Here is a 20616-nt window from a genome sequence, read left to right as displayed (position 1 = left end):
TTTTTTCTTAATTTTAGAGGGCTTTTTGGGTACTTTGATCTTAGATCGGGGTTAGGGAGATTAAAATGGCTGAAAAGGCCTTTTTTTGAACTTCGGTCGCCGTATACGGCGGACGAACGATGGCCCGATGACCGGAGCTCGGAGAGGGCGAGAGGATTGAAAGAGCTTCTCAGATTTTTTTTTTTAGAAAAAAAAAGTGAAGGCTGAATGAAAATTTTTTAAAAAAATTAACTTATATAGCCTACTTTAAACGACGTTGTCAATAGCCCCAAAATGGCGTCGTTTTGGCCTTTGATCCGAGATCTGACCTAGGATCCTTGAGATCCGCATGTTTTTGGACAAAGGGGCTACTTGCACCTTTAGTCCTTCCGCTTTTGCAGCTTCTTTCAACCGGGGCCTATCTATTTTTTATTTTTTTAATTTTTCCATGTATTTTTATTTTTGTTTCAATTTGGTCCCTGGACCGTTTTTGAAAGCGAACGCCAGGAACAGTGTTGTTTTGATGCAATTTGATCCGACCCGACCAGACCTGATCCAACCTAAGATCCGCGTGTTTTTGCTTGGAACGGATATCTGCATTCCTAGTCCTTCTGCCCTTTTGGGTTGTTTTAATCTAGTCTTAATTTCGCCTTTTTTACTTTTGTTTTTAATTTTATCCTACGAGTTTTGTTTTGTTTCACTTCAGTCCATCGTGAAACTGCGTGTATAAGGACCAGGGATATTTTCCCTTTAAGTCCCTATTATTTTTAGCGTGTTGTATTTTGATCCTTGTCAGCCTATTTTTTATCATTTACAATTTGTACCCTTTAATTTCACTTAAACTTCAATTAAATCCTTTATTTGTTTAATTTAGCTTTGTACCGTTTTTGTTTTATTTTTTTATTTTATTATTTATTTGGTTATTAGTATTGCCTTTTTATTTTAAAATTCATATTATCCATATTTTTTATATAGATTGATTTATTTATTATTCTTTATTTTTTAAAACACTTAAATTTAATATTATTTTTACTTTTTATATATATTTATTTGCTTACTATTCATTTACTTCCCAAATACTAAATGTAGTATTGTTTATATCTGCTTTTATCAATTTTATTCATTTATTTATTTATCATTCTTACTTCTAAAATACTTAAATTTTATATTATGTATAATCGTTTTATCGATTTACTTATTTATTATTCTTGTACTTTTTAAATATTTAGATTTAATATTATTTTCACTTCCTTTTCATTAAGCACCCTTCGCTTTTCATTTTTTATTTTCGAGTTACTTTGTCGTTAATGCCGAAATTAAATTTCTTACTATTGCTATTTCATATTATTATTACCATAGTATTTGTCCATTTATTTGTTATTTATTATTCTAATATAAGTGTTCTACTCATATAATCATTTTAAACTACCTCATTATCGTTATATCATACATTAGGCTTAAGTATCTATTCATTTGTATATTATGCTCGAATAAGTTAAAATGCCCGTCTCTATAAGCATCATGTTCGTTTTTTGCAAGATGAATAAAAACGAAAATTTTAAATCGAAACGACGTTCATTATTTTGGAATTTGAAAAGTTGCGTTCCTAACTTACGAAATATGTTTTCTTTCTAAAACCGAGATAATCAAATATATTTTAAAATATTTTTTAGCATTTATTGTCGTTTTTAGGGATTTAAGGCATTGTATCCTAACTTACGGGACACGATCCTTCCTTCTCGATTAACTTGAAATAACTCATTTTCACGAAAATTGATTTAGTTAAGTAATGTTTTAATAAGGGGTCGTATTTTAAATCCCTTCAAAATTTTAATTTTCAACACTAAGGCATTAATTAATCAACTAGGTACCAATTTTGGGCGTTACGAGGGTGCTAATCCTTCCTCGTGCGTAGCCGACCCCGAACCCATTTTCTGGATTTTTGTAGACTGAAAAACATTATTTTAATAAATCAAACCTTTTATTAAAATGATCGAATTACAAGGTGACCCGATCACACCTCTTAAAAAGGATTGGTGGCGACTCCCATTCTCGTTTTCAAAATAAAGTTGATTTAAAAAAAAGTGTTTTCGACATATACATTTAAGGTATGATTGATAGTGGGAAAGAAAGGGTCAAAAGCTAAAACAATATTTAGACTATTGAAAGCTAAAAAGCTTATTTATTTAAAGACAAAACAGAGGCTTTTATAAGTTATTTCAAAACAAAAATAAAAAATGCATCCATGATTTACTCAGCAAGTATCATGGCTAAAATCAAGGAATAGAATCAGAGATAGCAAACATTAAATGAACAAGCAAGCCTTAGTCAGATTGACCAAGTTCCTAACAACTCCTCCCTGAAATTGAGTTGTTACCATACAGTCAATTTAAACTTTGAATACTGCAGATACCAAGTGCTCTCTCATCTTTAAAAACAACTCTAACATTAAAGGTTTTATCATTATGTGACCCAATTGATCCTTTGAGCCACAGTGTGTCAGTTCTACTACTCCATCATTTGCTAAGTCTCGAAAAAAGTGAAAACGCACATCAATATGCTTGCTTCTACCATGCATAATAGGATTGTTTGAGAGTTGAATGGCTGAGTTATTATCACAAAATATGATGCACTTAATTTGCTTAAGCCCAAACTTCTCAAGAACTCGTTGCATCTATATACTCTGATAGGCACATGCGACAGCAGCAATGAACTTTGCTTCAGTGGTGGCAAGTGACACAACTAGTTGCTTTTGGGAACTCCACGCTATAGTTGTAGAACTTAGTTTGAAAATATACCCCGAGGTGATTTTGCGACCATCAAGATCACCTACATAATCACTATCCAAATAAGCAAGCAATCTTTCTTCTGCTCCCTCTTTGTAAAGTATTCACAACTCAGTTGTTCCCTTCAAGTATCAAAACACCATCTTTACTGTTTATTGATACAAAATAATAGGCTCCTCTATGAAACAAGCTATCAAACCTACAACATACATAAGACCAGGCCTTGTAACGGTCAGGCACATAAGGCTTTCCACCATTTGTTTGTAAACAGTGAAATTAACATTTGTCCCGCCATCTTTAGCGAGTCCACTCCCAAGAACAATGGGATTTTTCTTTACAGATGTACGTTGGTCCATCCCAAATCTCTCTAGCAACTATTTGGCATACTTCATTTGGCTTATGAAAATCCCTACTAAGCTTTGCACCAGTTCCACTCCAAGAAAATACTTCATGCAACTAAGATCAGGCATGTCAAACTCTCTTTTCATTAAACTTTTGAAATTTTCAAACACCTATTCATTATTCTTTAAAAAAAAATAAGATCATCGACATATAAACTTACTATGAGAATACCTCCATCTTCATTCTTCTTTGTAAACAACGTGTAATCACTTAAGCATCTTTCAAACCCCTCATTGATAAAGTATGATTCAATCTTATTGAACCAAGCTCTTAGGGCTTATTTAAATCCACAGAGTGTTTTCCTTAACCTACATACTTTGCTTTCTTCACCTTTCACTTCATAACCTTGCGGTTGCTCCACAAATACCTCATCGTCAATCTTATCTGAGGCTCATATCACAGTGTTCTACCGAAAAATGACTGGATATGTTAATAACGACCAATTGTTAATTCATTTCTTACAAGATAGTTTGATTGGGTCGGCTGCCAAATGGTACAATCAGCTGAGCTGTGCTAACATCCACTAATGGAAGGACTCGGCACAGGCTTTTATGAAGTAATACAGCCATGTAACAGACATGACACCTGATAGAATCACTCTATAGAATATGGAAAAGAATCAAAGTGAGAGCTTCAGGCAATATGCCCAAATATGAAGAGAGCTAACGACACAAGTCCAACTACCTCTTATGGAGAAAGAAACCACGATACTTTTCATCAACACTCTGAAAGCCCTATTCATTAACCATATGTTGGGAAGTGCTACCTTGAGCTTCTCAGATATAGTAATGTCCAACGAGATGATTAAAAACCCGATAAGAAGTGGGAAGATAGATGCAGGGGAAAGCGTCAAAAGATCAACCCCAAAGAATAAGGAAAATGAAGTGAGTAACCTGAGTATGCATAATAAAGGGTATTCCAAAGCGGTCACTGTAGGTCAACCAAGGGCTGTGACTACTGGCTATCAAGGCCCTTCAAGGCAGGAATCCAACTCAAAGGCAAACATAGAAAGACTCCAGTTTACACCCATCCTAATGACATATAGAGAATTGTATTAGAATCTGTTTGATGCACATGTGGTATCTCCATTCTACTTGGAACCCGTGCAACCTCCATTCCCGAAATGGTATGATGCGAACGCCCAATGCGAATACCACGAGGGAATAACAGGACACTCAATTGAAAACTACACTACATTTAAAAATTAGTTGAAAGGTTCATCAAGATGGGCATCATGAAGTTTGACGATCCGCCAAGACCTAATGTGGCAGGAAATTCGTTACCTAGTCATCCAGACCTAAGGGTAAACGCGATAATTGAGAACAGAGGAAAGAGAACCAAAACCAATGTTGCAGAAGTAAAAATCCCACTAAAATGGGTTTTGAAACAAATGATAGACATGGGATTAATCATTCAGAATTTGGAGAAAAGACCAAAATGGATGAGGAGCTACTATGAGTTCTACGTTAAAGAAGGCCATGAAATCCAAGAGTGCGTTGAATTCAAAGCTTTGGTGCAGAGCCTAATGGATAATAAAGAGTTGGAATTCTTTGAAGAAGTCAAAGGCCCAGAAGGAATGTTGGGGATGTTTTGAACAATGGGACTGTGGAAGACACCCCTATACTTTTTAGACCTAATTCAGAGTAATGTCTAAAACACACTTATTGCTCTAAGCCTAGGAGCAATAATAATCCTTTTGTGAGATAGGCTTATGTCTAACATCTTTATTTCAATAAAATGCATCTTTGTTTCTCATTTCGAGCAAATATTCTTTTCTTGTTTCCATTTCATTCATAATCATACTACAGATAAATATTCTTTGATTCTTTGATTCTTTGCATCTTTCTTCGTTCCTATAACATGTCTCCAGTTATCAATGATATGAGCGACACTGCTATTGACACAGAACCTCTTTTTGAGGAAGATATGTGTCTAGAGGAACCTCAGGACTTTAAAGATGACCGAGAATGTAGCTTATCTCCTAAATTTATTAAGGATGGTAGAACAAGATCATACCTTACAAAGAATCAATAGAAGCCATGACCTTTCTCTATGTGGGACATGGATGTCATCGGACCGATCTCGCCAAAAGTTTAGCTGTCATTGATTAATCTTCGTGATCATTGATTACTTCAATAAGTGGGTGGAAGCTGCTTAATATGCCGATGTCACAAAGTCGACAGTCAGCAAATTCTTGAAAAAGAAATCATATGTCGGTATGGAATGCAAAAAGGATCATATCTGACAATGAACTAAATTTGAACAACAGTCAGAAGGTTGCAGTCTGTTCAAGATTAACATCATGTTGCCCCAAAATGAATGACGCAAAAAAAAAACCTCTTTCGGGGCAACACCTTGGCTTATCATGGTGTTGCCCATTGAAGTCAAGATTCTTTCTCTCCTGGTTTTTTGGATCTGATCCCGATTGAAGAGTAAAGTTCAAAGTTATTCGTTATGGTCAAATGTACCAAAAACAAATGATGCAAGATCACCAAAAAGGTTCACCCCAAAGAATTCCATGAGGGGGACCTAGTATCGAAGAAGATCTTTCCTATACAAAAAGGACTTCAAAAGAAAGTGGATGCCAAACTGAGAAGGACCTTATGTGGAAGGTCTTATCTGGAGAAGCGTTGATTTTGACCGGAAGGGATAACAAGGACTTGCCTAATCTTGTGAGTTCGGATTCAATCAAAGAATGTTTCATAAAAGAAAAATAAGAAAAAATAAGAAAAAAATAAGGAAAAATAAGGAAAAGAAAAGAAAAAGAAAAAGGAGAGGCCAAGGTGAAAACCCGCAAATTGCGCCTTAAGACCAAAGGGGTTTTGAATTGAATACCCAGGAAAAGGGCAATTCAAATTTTGATCAAAGGTGGGGGCATGCAATAGTCTTACTATGCCTGAATTAGCAATAAAGAAGGATGCTACATCTTGGAGCATCAACCTTGAAGTTACAGTGGAACAGATTAAGGCTATAAGTTACAAATCTGAACTTCCTGAAATTGCAGTGGAGCAGATTGAATAAAGCAAATTTTATCTTTTGGAATATAGCGAATCTTTTCTCTCTAAAGTTGCAGTAGGGCAGATTAAAGCTATAAACCTTATATCCCTAAAGTTGTAGTGGGGGAGTTACGAGTCTTATTTCCCTGAAGTTGAAGTGGAGCAGACTAACGATATTATTTCTTTGAAGTTACAGTGGAATAGATTAAGGCTATAAGTTACAAATCTGAACTCCTTAAAATTGTAGTGGAGCAGATTGAATAAAGCAAATATTATCTCTTGGAAGATAGCGAATCTTATCTCTCTGAAGTTATAGTAGAGCAGATTAAAGCTATAAACCTTATCTCCTTGAAATTGTAGTGGGCAGGTTGAAGTTACGAGTCTTATCTCCCTGAAGTTGAGGTGGAGCAGACTAACGATCTTATTTCCCTGAAGTGGCAGTGGGTTAGAACTAAGCTACTTGAAAAGAGAAGCACCAAATGAAGTCAAGACTCGGTGAAACCGGGCAAAATTGGCCCTTCCAAAGTCTTTGCTTCATTCCCGTTACATGATAATGAGCAAAGAGGGGCAGTTGTTGTAGGCCATTTTGCCCGGGGCCCAAAACCCAAACAACAAGACCCAACCCAAACTCAAACCAACCAAAACCACCAAACTAAACCTAACCCAAACAGACCCAAAAACAAACCCAATCCAGATTCAGCCCAAAACCCAAACCAAAAACTAAAAGAAAATCCTAAACCCTAGCACTCAACCGCTCTGTTGCCTCTATGTGCCTCTGCAGCACGTTCACCGCCTGAGGCCTGACCATTGCACCAAAATGGCAAAGGCCAGAGTCTGTTCCTCTGACTTACCTCACCAAGACCTGCAAACAAACACACAAAAAATAGAAGTAGCAAAAAAAGGGAATAAACAGTAGTAATTGTTTTATTTTCGGCTATAAAAGCCAGATCAAATAAATAAAAAGGGGAACATTAAGAAATAAAAAAACAAAAAACGATTCTGATAGGTGATTATATTTTCATTTCAGATTCGATTTTTATTGCCTTCTGTTCATTTTATTTTATTTTTTATCCTCTTTTTCTACATATAATAAATAAGAAATAAAAAGGGGAAAAGGGCCACACCTGTTTGTTCCGTGAGCCCGTCGCCGGAGTCAGACCGAGGGAAGACGAGGAATACCCTTCTCCTTCGGTATTTTGGGACACGAAGGCTGGGCCTTTGATCGAGCTTTAAAATGGGTTAAAAATCTGATGTTTTAGTGGTTCTGACCATCGCTTGTGGAGGGGCTATGGTGGCTTTTAGTCAGAAGCCCATAGGCAGGACGTAGGGTGGAGAGAGAAAATGGAGATTTTGAGAGTTTTTTTAAAACATTAAAAAAATTTAGATTTTCAGAAAAAAATTTTGGTTAAATAAAGACACCAAACGGCGCCGTTTTGCAACTGGAGGTCAGGTGTCAAAACGACGCCGTTTTGCAACTGACTTGCGACCCGACCCGTCCACCCTCAAGATCCGCGTGTTTATGTAGTAAAGGGGCTATTTGCGCGTGAGGTCCCTCCGCTTTTGCGCCATAGTGCAATCTGGTCCCATTTGTTTCTTTAATTTTGCCGCATAATTTTCTACGCATTTCATTCTAGCCCGCGCTGAAACGACGCACCTAAGGAATCAGGGATAATTTCACGTTTACCCCTAGTTCTTTTTCGCGCATTACATTTTAGCCCTTTTGTTTTTTTATTTTATTCAATATGTCCTTTTAATTTCATCTAAGTTACAATTAAGCCCTTTTTTTTTAATTCTTTATTTATTCATTTATTGATTTACTTGTTTATTTATTAACTATTCCTTTATTTTATTCATTTGATTGCTCATTTACTTATCTATTTATATATTGTTTATTTATTCATTCATTTTTTTACGTTTTAATCCTTGTATTCTTTTTGTTAACATTTTATTTTCTTTTATCGATTATTTATTTATTTATTTTACGTTTTCATTATATTTACTATTTTATCATCTATTATTATTTTATTATCATTTACTCATCTATTTATTTATTACCCTTTTTATATATACTTTTAAAAATTAGATTTTTTTACTTGTACACATATTATTATTATTATTATTATTATTATTATCATCATCATCATCATCATCATCATCATCATCATCATCATCATCATCATCATCATCATCATCATCATCATCTATGCTAGTATTAAGATAGTTACTAGTATAATTATTATTATTAAATTTTATTTATTTATGTCATAATTGTTATCCATTACTATCATTTACCAGCATAATATTTTCGTTTATTTGACATGTTATGTCATCCTTTTTATCCGTTATTGTGTTAATACTCGTGTTAAATGTTACATTCGAAATATTTGTCCGTTTTTACACCATACCCGAATAAACTAGAATACTAATTTAAATGTGACGTTAACTTTCATGAGATGCATAAAAGAAATTTTAAAATTAAGGCAATATTTTGTATTTGGAAATTCGAGAAGTCGTGCCCTAACTTATTGGGTTTCAATTTTTCTCACGTTGAACCTAAATAACTGAATATCCTTTTAAAATTAAAATAAATTAGGTTTAAATAAAAAATAAAAGGCAAGCTTATTCTCAAAAATACGATGTGTCATGTCCTAACTTACGGGATGTGACATTTTGTTACTTCAAGATAAGGAGGTATTTTACACATTTTGATTTATTCGAGTAATTTTAATTAAAAATAACACGATATAAAGAGGGATCGTATTTTAAATTCTTTTCGAGTTTTCGATTTTCGACAACAAGACATTAAGTAATCAACTAGGTACAAATTTTGGGCGCATCGAGGGTGTTAATCCTTCCTCGTGCATAACCGACTCCTGAACCCGTTTTTTGGATTTTTGTTGACCAAAAATTATCGTTTTAATAAATTTAAATTTTTACTAAAATGATTACATTATGAGGTGGTCCGATCACACCTAAATAAAAAGAATTAGTGGCGACTCCATTTTTGTTTTTAGATAAAAAGTCAACCCCTTTTATCAAAAAATGGTTTCGAAAAAAACATTTTTCTTATTGCTTTTGCAAGAACTTGAACATAAGAGTAGAAAGTACAAAGAAGCTTAACCACTGAACCACTAGACTCATTGTTAACATTAGTTGATCGAAAATAGAATTTCTGCCAGATGATTAAGGATAAAGGTTAAGGCAAAAATAGCAAAAATTTCAAGGAAGAGATTTGAACACAGGACCTCAGGCACATCTCCAGAGCACTTAACCATTAAACTAAATCAATTTACTTTGCAAAGTTTTCAAAATCCTAACTCAAAATCAAGACATAACTACGCTTGGTTTCGTTAACCCAATTTCTTCTAACCCAATTTTTGGGATGTTACATAAAGCAACTCTTGGATGAAGTTGGAGTGGTAGTTCGTCAATCACCAATAATATGGTGTGACAACACGACTACGGTCTCATTGCCAAGAAATCCCACACATCATGTTAAGGTGAAGCATGTGGAAATCGATCACCATTTTGTTCATAGAAAGTGCTTGACAGTATACTTCAGGTTAACTTGGTGCCTTCAGCAAAACAAGTGGTTGATGTTCTCACAAAATCGATTGCACCAAAATAGTTTGCTTCATTTCGCAGTGCTCTTTGAGTTTTATCTCTAGTTGAAGTTGTCAAGTTTCAACTCAAATCAGAAAACTAGAAGAATGTTAGAGTATTAGATCAGTAGAGCTGTTAAGGTTATTAAGGTTCAGTTAAAACGATTATGCAATTGTGGCTACCGTTAGCGGACTTTATTATCTTCATGCATGATAAGCATTAATTTGATAGTATTGCTCTTTCATAGAAAATGCTATTCTTGTTATTTGTTGTCTTGCACTTTTTTTATTATTTGCTATAGTTTAACAAACTTAAATTTAATCCATATAAATTGAGACATTAACTTCCAATATATTTTAATTTTAAGAACTTTGGTTTTGTTGATGAGATAATTATAAAAACAAATATTGTTGATGATGACAATTATAAAAATAAAACATTTATTTAATTTTCAATGGTTATGGGTTTTTTTATTTGGACCTTACTTTTAAAATTACATAAAAATTATAAAATTTTAATTTTCTTTGTATTCCCAATAAAAATTTAAATAATATTTCTCTTATAAAATCCAAAATTACGAAATGGTTTTTGAAAGTCAAAAATCATTTATGAAAATATAAAATGCTTCAAAAATTTTAAAAAATATATTATTTACTCTTTAAATGGTAATAAGATTTCTCCACAGCATGGACCATTCACTTAGCCCATATTAAATAAGATTTGATGGCTAAAAATAAAATGTTGTCTATTTTATAATGTATACAGGACTAAATTAATAAAACTGTGCTTTCATGGCTAAAAATTTTATTTTTCCTTTTTTTTATAATTTGCATCAATAATTCTTACGATAATATTGGATGGTGGGCCCAAGACTTTTAAATAAATAAAAGATAAAGACTTAACGTCTCAAAATTAAACTATAGAGATTAAATTTTAAATTTTAAAAGAGTAATGGATAATGATAAATGTGAGATCTTATGGTTTTAGAAGGGATAATATAATTTTTAGCCCCTGAATTTGGCAATTAGATCCACCTTAATACATGTATTTTTTTTGGGACCATTTTATCTTGAACTTGACAACTAAATCTATTTTGGTCTATGAACTTGGATTTAGTCTAGATTTGATGATGTGACCAATATTATTAGAATAGGACTGGATCGGTTGGACCGAGGACTGATCAATATAATGATCTGAAAAAAGGGGTAGAAACTAATTGACTCGAAAACTGATTGAAATTAGTAAAAAATAAAAAACAAAAACAAAAATTGACAGTTGAACTGGTTTAGAAATATTTTTTATTTTTTAAATTCTTTTAGATTTCTATGGAATTTTAATTATTTATTTAATTATTTTTGGTTCGACGGTTGAATCGAGAATCGATGGTCTAACTTGTTCAACAACCGATCCGAATATTAAAACATTGAATATGACACTTTAAAGTTGTACCATACCACATCACCAAATTTTTATATTTTTCAAGTTCAGGGATCAAAATGGACTTAGTTACAAAATTCAAGAGCCAAAATGGATCCAAAAATGTACAAATACCAAATGAACCTAATTGTCAAATTTAGAAGCCAAAATTTATATTTCCTTTTTAGAACCTAGAAAGATTTATGCAAAATGTAAAATATATAAACATGATATGAGAAGTAGAATTGTATAAATCGTAACTACTTGTTGTGTTTTGAGATTTAAAGGTTTAACTATTTGATTTTGATTTAATTTCGTGTGAGTACACTTAAGTGTAGAATATTTTGTGATAAAATAAATTACGAAAGAGAAGTAAATTTGAATACTTAGTATGTGAGATGTATTTATTTATTTATATTTCATGTTAGTTCTTTCTATACTTAGAAAAGAGACAACAATTCTCTTTATAATTGATTTTTTCTCTATTATTTGCTATTTATGTATATAGTTATTAGCCACAGCTTTGTTAAAATAATAACTCTTTCTTAAGTAGAGGGTCTTTAACTTCCTCAAACATAATATATTTCCTGCAACTAAAATGCAGTTAGTTTCATTTCTCTTTATTAATGGAAGTATTTGGAAAAAACCATATATATAATTGTTGAGGTTTGTTTCTCTGCCCTTCTAGGGAGCGGTTCTTCAAGCACCATTCTCTTGATGTAATATGTTAGGGGTAGTTAGGTGCCATGCATATAACTTAGGATAACATGTCTCCTTTTAGATTCGACATGCATCCTAGACGTGTCTTTCTGATAGGATTCGCACCCAAATACCATTATACGTGTTCGAGGTCCCGCCTCGTGAGACATTCCTTCGCGTTCACCTCGCGAGATTGCGAGGATGTCAGTTACGGGTCAAATTTCAAGTCACAAGACAAGTCGAATTTCGAGTTATGAAATTTTCTATAACAATAATATTACTTTTGCTACGTATTAATTTTAATACGAACCTTTAGAAGTAAAAAATTGGTTCACCTTATTTCCCACTCAGGTATAGGATCTCTATATTGCTCAAGCCACAAAATTCTAGGAAAATCACAAATAAAATTAGTCTTCCGCTTCGGATCAAATAATTAACAAGAGATTATATTTAAGACTAAACTAATTTTTAAGGTAAAAACATTTGGTAAATTTTTAAATTTCATACATAAGGTTAAAAGGTTTACAAATGTCTTAGAAGGATGTAGTAAAATATTAAAAAAGATATATATATCAATTTTTAAAGTTGCTTGTGAAATTAAAAAGCATACTACTAATGTACTAAATACTAACCCTAAAGTTATAATATATATATATATATATTACCTTTAGCATCCATTGATCCGTTCAGTTCATTCTATCTTATATCTAATGAATTTAGATTTGAAAACCCAGTAAAGTCTGCTAGTTTGCTGTTGTTGAACCAATTAACACTCAAATCAATTTCTTCTAAATTGATCAAACTTAATTAGTTGTCTTCCTTTTGGCTTGATTTCAACTTCAAAGCATGATATAGTAATATCTAATAAAATACATGGAAGCGTAATTAAATACTTGTAAATATAAGTACCATTGGAACTCCTTATGCTCTCAATGTCATTATAACTTAAATCCAGCTTCTTCAAATTAGTTAAGTTATACAACTCTATTCAAAACCAATTAAATGACAGCTTCACCTTAGTCCAATGTTTTTTAAAGGAAACAGTTATGGAATCTTACCCTGAAGAGGAATATATAGTTCCTTCTAAATCATTTCGCTGAAGAATTAAAGTTGTTAATTAAAGATGAAGGCCACCCAAATGTAACAAGAAGTTGTTCTTCATTTTGGTTTCACTTAAATCAAGAGTTTCCAAACTACCAAGTTTTGATAACCACTGCAATAGTGCTACAAATAGTAAAACAAATAAAATTTATGAAGATGAGTAATTATTTACATTAGCAATACATACAGACATGATATTATAATTTTACCATTAGTTTGATCTTATAAAAAAGTCATTTTCTCCTAAAGTTAGAGACTTGAGAGTTGTAATTTTACTCAAAAATGATAAAGTGCTATCATTGAATTTATTGCAAATCAAGTCAAGATTCTCTAGTAGTCTCAACTTGGATAGCTTTCCAAACCCTGCAATATAAAAAGAGAGTTTTATAAACTCAATTGGGAGATAGTTGAGAAAGATAAAAATACAAAGAGTTATGTACCTTCATTCTCCAGACAACCAACTAGATAATTATAAGAGAGATCAAGACTTCTCAATTCTTCAAAGGGAAGAAACAAAGAGGCATTAAAGAATTCAAGATAATCCAACCTGCCATTTGATAATATTCTAAAATGATATATTTTTATGTGTTAATTACATATATATTTTGAGTATGATCCTTCTAATTTGGGTTGTTTATGATTTTTTATCTTGTAGGGACTAAATTGAAGGCAAAAGGAAATTTGGGGGCAAAAAACGTGACTTTAAAGATAAAACAGGTTAGCACGCGAAATAGGGAAAAAGTGGTGCCAAAATACAAAATGTGGAAGACTTGGGGCAAAAATTCAAAGAAGAGATTTATGAATATAAGGCTTTATTTAAATTTGAATTTTACTTTTAGTATTATTATGATATTGTTTAGATTTAATTTCAAATTGTATATTTTAAACATTATCTTCTATAGTTTAAATAGGAACAAACTAGGTTTTTTATGTTACTATAAATAAGGGATGAAGTGACATGCATATTCACTCATCACTTCTATAAAAAAAACTCTTTCCCCTATGGCTCTTAGCCTTTTTGTTTCTTTTTCAATAAAATTTTATTTAATTAAACGCATGAGTCACTAAAATCGTCTAGCCAATGGTTATCAAAATTCCTCAAAAAGAGTTCATGAGGCTTAGAACCCGCATTTAACCCTTCTCAGCTAGTATTCATCATTTCTCTGCATTACGGGACTAATGCTTCCGTCCATATCCTTCTAAAAGTAATCTTTTCATCTTGTGTAAGGAATGACCGCTTTGTATGTTTTGGGAAGGTTGCAGAGTCGGTTCGCTAACTTACTGCATCAGAGATTGTCGAGCCCAATAGACAAAATGGCTTAGCATTCGTCATTGAGAAACGATGATCTAATGTAAGACAGTCCCACAAAAGTGACGGTTGGCTGGAGTCAGGTTCCTCTAGATCGTAAGGCTATAACCTAAGTGGAGCTGGTGGTCGCAGGTGTCACAGGGCTAGACATTTTATCTCGTGATCCGTGCAGCCTTAGGCGATCTGTTCGTCCAAACTTGCCTAAGTCAACCTTTACGCCCAAAAGTGAGGATTCTTTTAGAACTCCTCCAAGGCACCAATTTGTATAGCGGAAGCGATTGTGTCAAAAGAAGCTACAAGTGAACAACAGAAAGTCAAAGAAAGAATGCACACAAAGTGTTTGAGTAAATGCTCAAAAAATTCGATTACTCTTAAGAATTCAACTTACAACGGATGAGTACAAATGAGGAGGAGGTTGTCTATTTATAGTTGAGCTCCTCCAAAACCGACGGTCAAGATACATTTACATCGACAGACAAGATTAACCATATCCCTTGATTTTAGGGATTTACAAGATATGCCATATCAAATCTAATCTAATCTTTACAAGATATGATTCCATCAATCTTCTAAGATTAGTTACCAAAATTAACCTAAGTTGCCACGTCTTCATTATCGGGCCAACCAGGCTTCAATCTGATAGGCTTCTCTAATAGTTCTTTGAATTGTGTCAGTTCTCATGGGCTAAATGTTCCCCATCTAATCGATAGACCTCCATGGGTTGCATCTTGTGCCATGGTCACGGGCTTTGCACTTTGGCCTGTGACATAGGCGTTCACTTCCACTATAACTAACTTATTTTGGTCATGAGAAGGATTATCTAAAAGCCAATGATTGAACCAAAAGAGAATCGAGATAACCGTAGGCTAAAATCCCTCATAGCGAAAATCACATTCCCTCAACTCTGTTTCCTTTTTACAATTGCAATTTCACTTTATTTCATTTCAACTCATCCATATTTCTAATTCTATTTTTTTTCTCAGGTCAGACATTTTTCTTGGGCACAACTGTCCCCAGGATTTCGAGGAACAAGAAGTTGTAGCGATCCAGTCCCTAAGGATTTGACCCTACTTCCCTTATACTATTATTTTCGTTATTTCATAGGGATAGATTATTTTTGGTGCTTTCAGTGACACACCAATTTTTGGCGTCATTGCCGAGGACTGATAACATACTAATCTTGTTTCTTGTTTCTTGTTCTTATGACCAGATCTACTCCGAGAAATTTTGCGTAGCATAAACCGAAATCCAGCACAATAACCTATGGCTTAAACGATTCAGCAAATGACTGAAGCTCCTACAAAACAACAGTCATTATGCATTGTGTATCCTATTATGGATACTAATTTTGAACTTAAGTTAGGATTAATCCAGTTGTTGCTGACTTTTTGAGGATGGCAAAATGAAAATTCACAAAAACATCTAAAAGAGTTTCATATGGTTTGTCTTAGTATGAAATCTCAGGGCGTAACTGAGGATGAAATCAAATTACGTGCTTTCCCTTTTTTCCCTAGCAGACTCTGCTAAGAAATGATTATTTTATATACCTCCTAGATCTATTACGATGTTTGGTTGGTAATTTTTTGTTAGTTTCCAGATTAACTGAAATAATTTTACTCAATTAGGATCTTTTGGTGGACTTTAATACATATGATGTAATGTAATGCAAATGCATGAAATGAATGCAAAAAGACGTTGATTCCGATTCAGTTTCATTTAGAAAACTTTACTAGAAAACAAATTTCTTTACATAAAACGGACACATGCACGGCCTCGCCTTCATACTCCAGGAGAAAACATCGATCCTTTTCTTCATCCGGATGCTAAGATAAATCTCGTGAATTCCTCCAAGGGACGCCTGCTTTTTACTTGATCCGAGTCGCAACCTATCGTTCACCCATCCTTGTGAAGCTCGTTAGCTTCTTTAAAAAGGTCTAGACGTTGACGACTCTTGAATAATCTTTGTCAACTTGAATCCTCGGGCAACGAAGTAAAGTCGTGTACTCCTCCATTAAACTATCACCCTTCTCTTGTTGTGTTTTCTCGGAACATATTCGGACAGCCGTATTATTTTTCACTTTATCAAGAAATCAATTTTCCATGACAAGCTCTCTATTTAGCAACTGAACGTGAATCAACACCTCTTTTCTATAATGAAAATGCAATGCAAACATAACCAAAACAAAACGAAACAGGTTAGTACAAAGAAAAAAAAAGCAAGAGTAAATAGAACACCTATCCAGGTGACCACTAATGGTTTTGAGTGGTTTTACATAGGGTAGGCTCTTAGGGCTCACTGCATGCGGTTCGGTTCTAAAGAAATGGTACCTGAACCAGCAGATTCCTCAATCCTCACCCATTATAGGCTCATATGGACCGAGTTCAATTCAGGGGAATACATTTCCCTATGGCTGCACAGAGATGAAAATCTCACGAAAACATAGGTACGAATGTATCTCGAAAGCGATCCACTATCCTGCACGGAGGTGAAAACCTCACGAAGTACTAGTTTCTCACTCCCACTTAAGAGGGGTAAAATTGACCAACTTATGCAATGCAAAATGCAGATACACATTAACAAATTTGGACCAAACAAGCAAACACACTATAATTAAAATCATAAAATAGTAAATAAATTGCAAAAAAAAAGGAAAACCGTGAATTTAAAACAAATTTTGATTTTTCAACAAAAAGACAAAAATTAATTAATTTGTGGCTTGACTCTCAAAACCAGTCCCCAGCAAAGTCGCCAAGCTATCGAAACCATTTTTCAGAAAACGGGGTCGACTTTTATTTTGAAAATGAAAACGAAAAAACAGGAGTCACCACCGACATTTTTTCCAAGGTGTGATCGGATCACCTTGCAATTTAATCATTTTAATAAAATGTTTTATTTTACTAAAACAATAATTTTGGTCTACGAAATTCGAGAAAAATGGGTTCCAGAGTCGGTTACGTGCGAGGAAGGATTAGCACCCTTGTCATGCCCAAAATTGGTACCTAATTGATTAATTAACGTCTTAATGTCGAAAGTTGAAAACTTTAAAGAGATTTAAAATATGATCCTTTGTTACAATATCGCTTAATTGAATTTTTCAAAAAAATATTTTACATTAATTGAGAAAAAGGATTACGTCACGTAAGTTAGGACGCAATACCTTAAACCCTCGAAATGAGAATAAATACCAAAAATTTATTTATTTTAAAAGATATTTGATTATCTCGGTTTTAGAAAGAAACCATATCCCGTAAGTTAGAACACGATCTCTTCTTAATTCCCGAGGTTATTTAAAAACTTATGTTTTTAAAAAAAGGTTCATTTATTTGGATTTATCGAGAAGATTGAAACCCCATAAGTTAGGGAACGACTTTGCTAATTCCAAAATACTAAATATTGCTCGTTTTTAAAATTTTATATTTTTTACAAATATGCGATATTTGAATCACTACATGAATAAAATGTTACATTAACATGTAGCACTAATGTGAAAATCTGAATAAACAAATAATAGTATACGGGATGCAATAGTCACAATGCATGCCACTTTAATGTCGATATCAACAATCAAAGAAAACGAAATAATATATAGAACAATTTGAGGTAAATAATATAAAGCAATTCAAAGTAAATAATATGCAACGCAAAATAAAAATAACATACAAAGCAAATTAAAATAAATAACCAAGAAGACAATTTTAAAAAATATGTAAAAAGTTTAAAATGAATAATATGTAAAAAGAAATTTGGAATGAATAATATACAAAACAGTTTTCTTTTCAAATAATAATAATAGAATGAAATAAAATAAATGATATGTAAAAACAATTCCAAATAGATAATATATATGGTTTAAAATAAATAATACATAAACTTAAAACGGATAATAGTTTAATATAGTTTAAAATGCCTAATATGTGAAAATTTTAAAATAAATAATAATAAAATAATTTAAAACAAATAATATAAAAATTTTAAAATAAATAAATTGCAAAAATAAATTGAAATCAAACAGATTTTGGGACTAAATCAGGACAAAAATGAAATTAAAGGTGAAAACGAGGGTAAATTAACGAATAAGGACTAAAATGAAAGGCGTGAAAAGGCCGAGGACCAAATGAATAAAAAAAATCCCTAGACACGTGTCCACTTTCCAGCGCATCAGTGGGTTGGGGACTAAATTTGGGGTCAATTTAAAAAAAAAGTGAAAATAAACAAAAGAGACTAAATTAGAAATAACAGAAATGCGGAAGGGCCAGGGGAGAAAATAACTCATCGAAGCAAAACACGAGGATCCTCCCCCTGGGTCAGGTCGACGCATGGGTAAGGAGGCCGTTTTGGCCCCTGAACTTAAAACTCAAAATGGCGTCGTTTTGATAAAGGTATTTAAGCCCAAAATTTTTTAAAACTTCATTTGATCCCCTTTTCACAAAAAAAAAACTCAAAAACACTCTCCCCCTCTCTCTCAACCCTCCAGAAATCTGGCCAAGTTTCGGCGCCCAACCACCGTGGCAGCCGCAGATCGCTGGTGATAGCACCGCTGTACACGGTGGTCAAAAAATCAAAAGAAACCCATTTTTTGGGCTTTTCGACTTCCTGACTCCAAAAAAAGGGTCGATTTTCATCAGAATCGGCGAACCTCTCCCTCCGGCGAAGCAAAGAAGGTTCCTTTTTTTTTTATCTTATTCTCTTTTTTAATTTCTATCTTCTTTTCAAAGCCAGTAAGCACGAAAAAAGAAAATAAATATGAATGAAAAAAAACAGTAGGATCTACCTTCGAAAAATATCCTGATTTTTTTTATTTCTTTCCGTTTTCTTTTGATCCCCCCTTTACAGTTTTGTACTCGGCTTTATATAGCTGCAACGAAGAGAAAAAAAATGAAAAATATTCAAAAATCTATTCTCTTATTCTGCTATTATTTTTTCCTAGAATATTGCCCTTTGTTGTTATTCGCATTTGTTGCTACTGTTTGTTTCTGTTCGTTACAGGTTCGGCCAGCTGGAGGTGCGTGGAAGGCGCGGCGCTCGTGGAGAAGCTGACGGAGGACCGGCGCGATCTGTTTGGCTAAAGAGAGGCTAGGGTTTCTGTTAGGGCCAAGGTTTATACTGGGCCACCGTAAATGGGTTTGGTTTATTGGGCTGGGCAAATTTAGGCTGATGTAACTGGACTATTATTAATTTTTTATTTGGTTTCTCTTTTTAATTTGGTTAATATTGGGCCCGGCCAAAATTAGCCTGTTACAATTATTCAAGTGAAAAGTAACATGATAAATAATAAAATACTGATAGAAAATACAAATTTAATAATTGTATATCTTAGTTTTCAATTTAGATATCTTTTTCTAAAGTCGTCTAGTGTTAAATCATTGTTACCAAATCACAATATACTTTATTTAATATTTTTTATCAAAATATAATTAAAATACTCGCCATTATATTACATCAATTTTAATGTTAATTTTAATATATAAATAAATATAATAAAATTTAAAGTGCAATATCAATAAAAATAGGCATAGTGACTTTTTGGCCCTCCAACTTTAAAAAAGTCAAATTACCTTAAAATAGATAGAAAATTTAACATTTGTTAATTTTGGTGATGTGGCATATCCACGTAATGACATGTCAAAGTTTAATTAATTTTTAATATTTAAAATATATTTTATAATTTTAAAATAAATTTAATGATTTTAATTTTAAAAATATTTTTTGAATTTTAAAATATTAAAATATTAATTAAATGTTGAGGTGTCATCCATGCTGCAATCCAAATGTATATCACATCAACAAAATTAAAAATATTAACTTTTCCATCTATTTTGGTGTGATTTGAGAAAAAGAAGGCAAGTCTAAGGACTAGAAAAGATGAAAAATTAATTGGAGAGCTAAAATGATTTTATTTTTATTTTTTAAGTTAGAGAGCCAAATAAATCATTATACCATAAAAATAAATATTTGATCACTCCTATTTTAATTTTCCTATATGTGTTTCATATGAGTTACTTAAAATATGATTATTATTTTACAATAAAATTTTATTAATTAATTTGGTGTAGTAATTTTAAAATGTATAATTGTTAATTTAATTTTTCAAATTATTATTTTAATATAAATATATATTATCAATTGGGTATTAAAAAGATGATGATATTTATAAAAATATATCCATTTTACTTTGTTCATAATAAGTTATATAAAATGTGACAATTACAATCATAAATTTTAGTTTTACAATGATATTATTTTTATGTGTTATATCGTTTATTATTTTATGTATTTTTATATTTTATTATAAATTATTTATTTTATTATTATATTTATGTTATT

General features: G+C 32.5%; 1 long non-coding RNA gene across 1 annotated transcript; it reads right to left on the bottom strand.

The window, feature by feature from the left end:
• Nucleotides 1-15970: 15970 nt before the first annotated feature.
• LOC128033801 (uncharacterized) lies at nucleotides 15971-19785 on the bottom strand. Its single transcript, XR_008189879.1, has 2 exons — nucleotides 19064-19785; nucleotides 15971-16439 (listed from the first exon to the last, which is right to left on the bottom strand). It is a non-coding gene; the product is annotated as an uncharacterized LOC128033801 (long non-coding RNA).
• Between the last annotated feature and the right edge of the window lie 831 nt (nucleotides 19786-20616).

Source organism: Gossypium raimondii, chromosome 10 (assembly GCF_025698545.1).
Source record: "Gossypium raimondii isolate GPD5lz chromosome 10, ASM2569854v1, whole genome shotgun sequence".
Classification (NCBI taxonomy): Eukaryota; Viridiplantae; Streptophyta; class Magnoliopsida; order Malvales; family Malvaceae; genus Gossypium; species Gossypium raimondii.
Note: the sequence above shows the minus strand (reverse complement) of the source record. Positions and strands in the feature narration are given on the sequence as shown.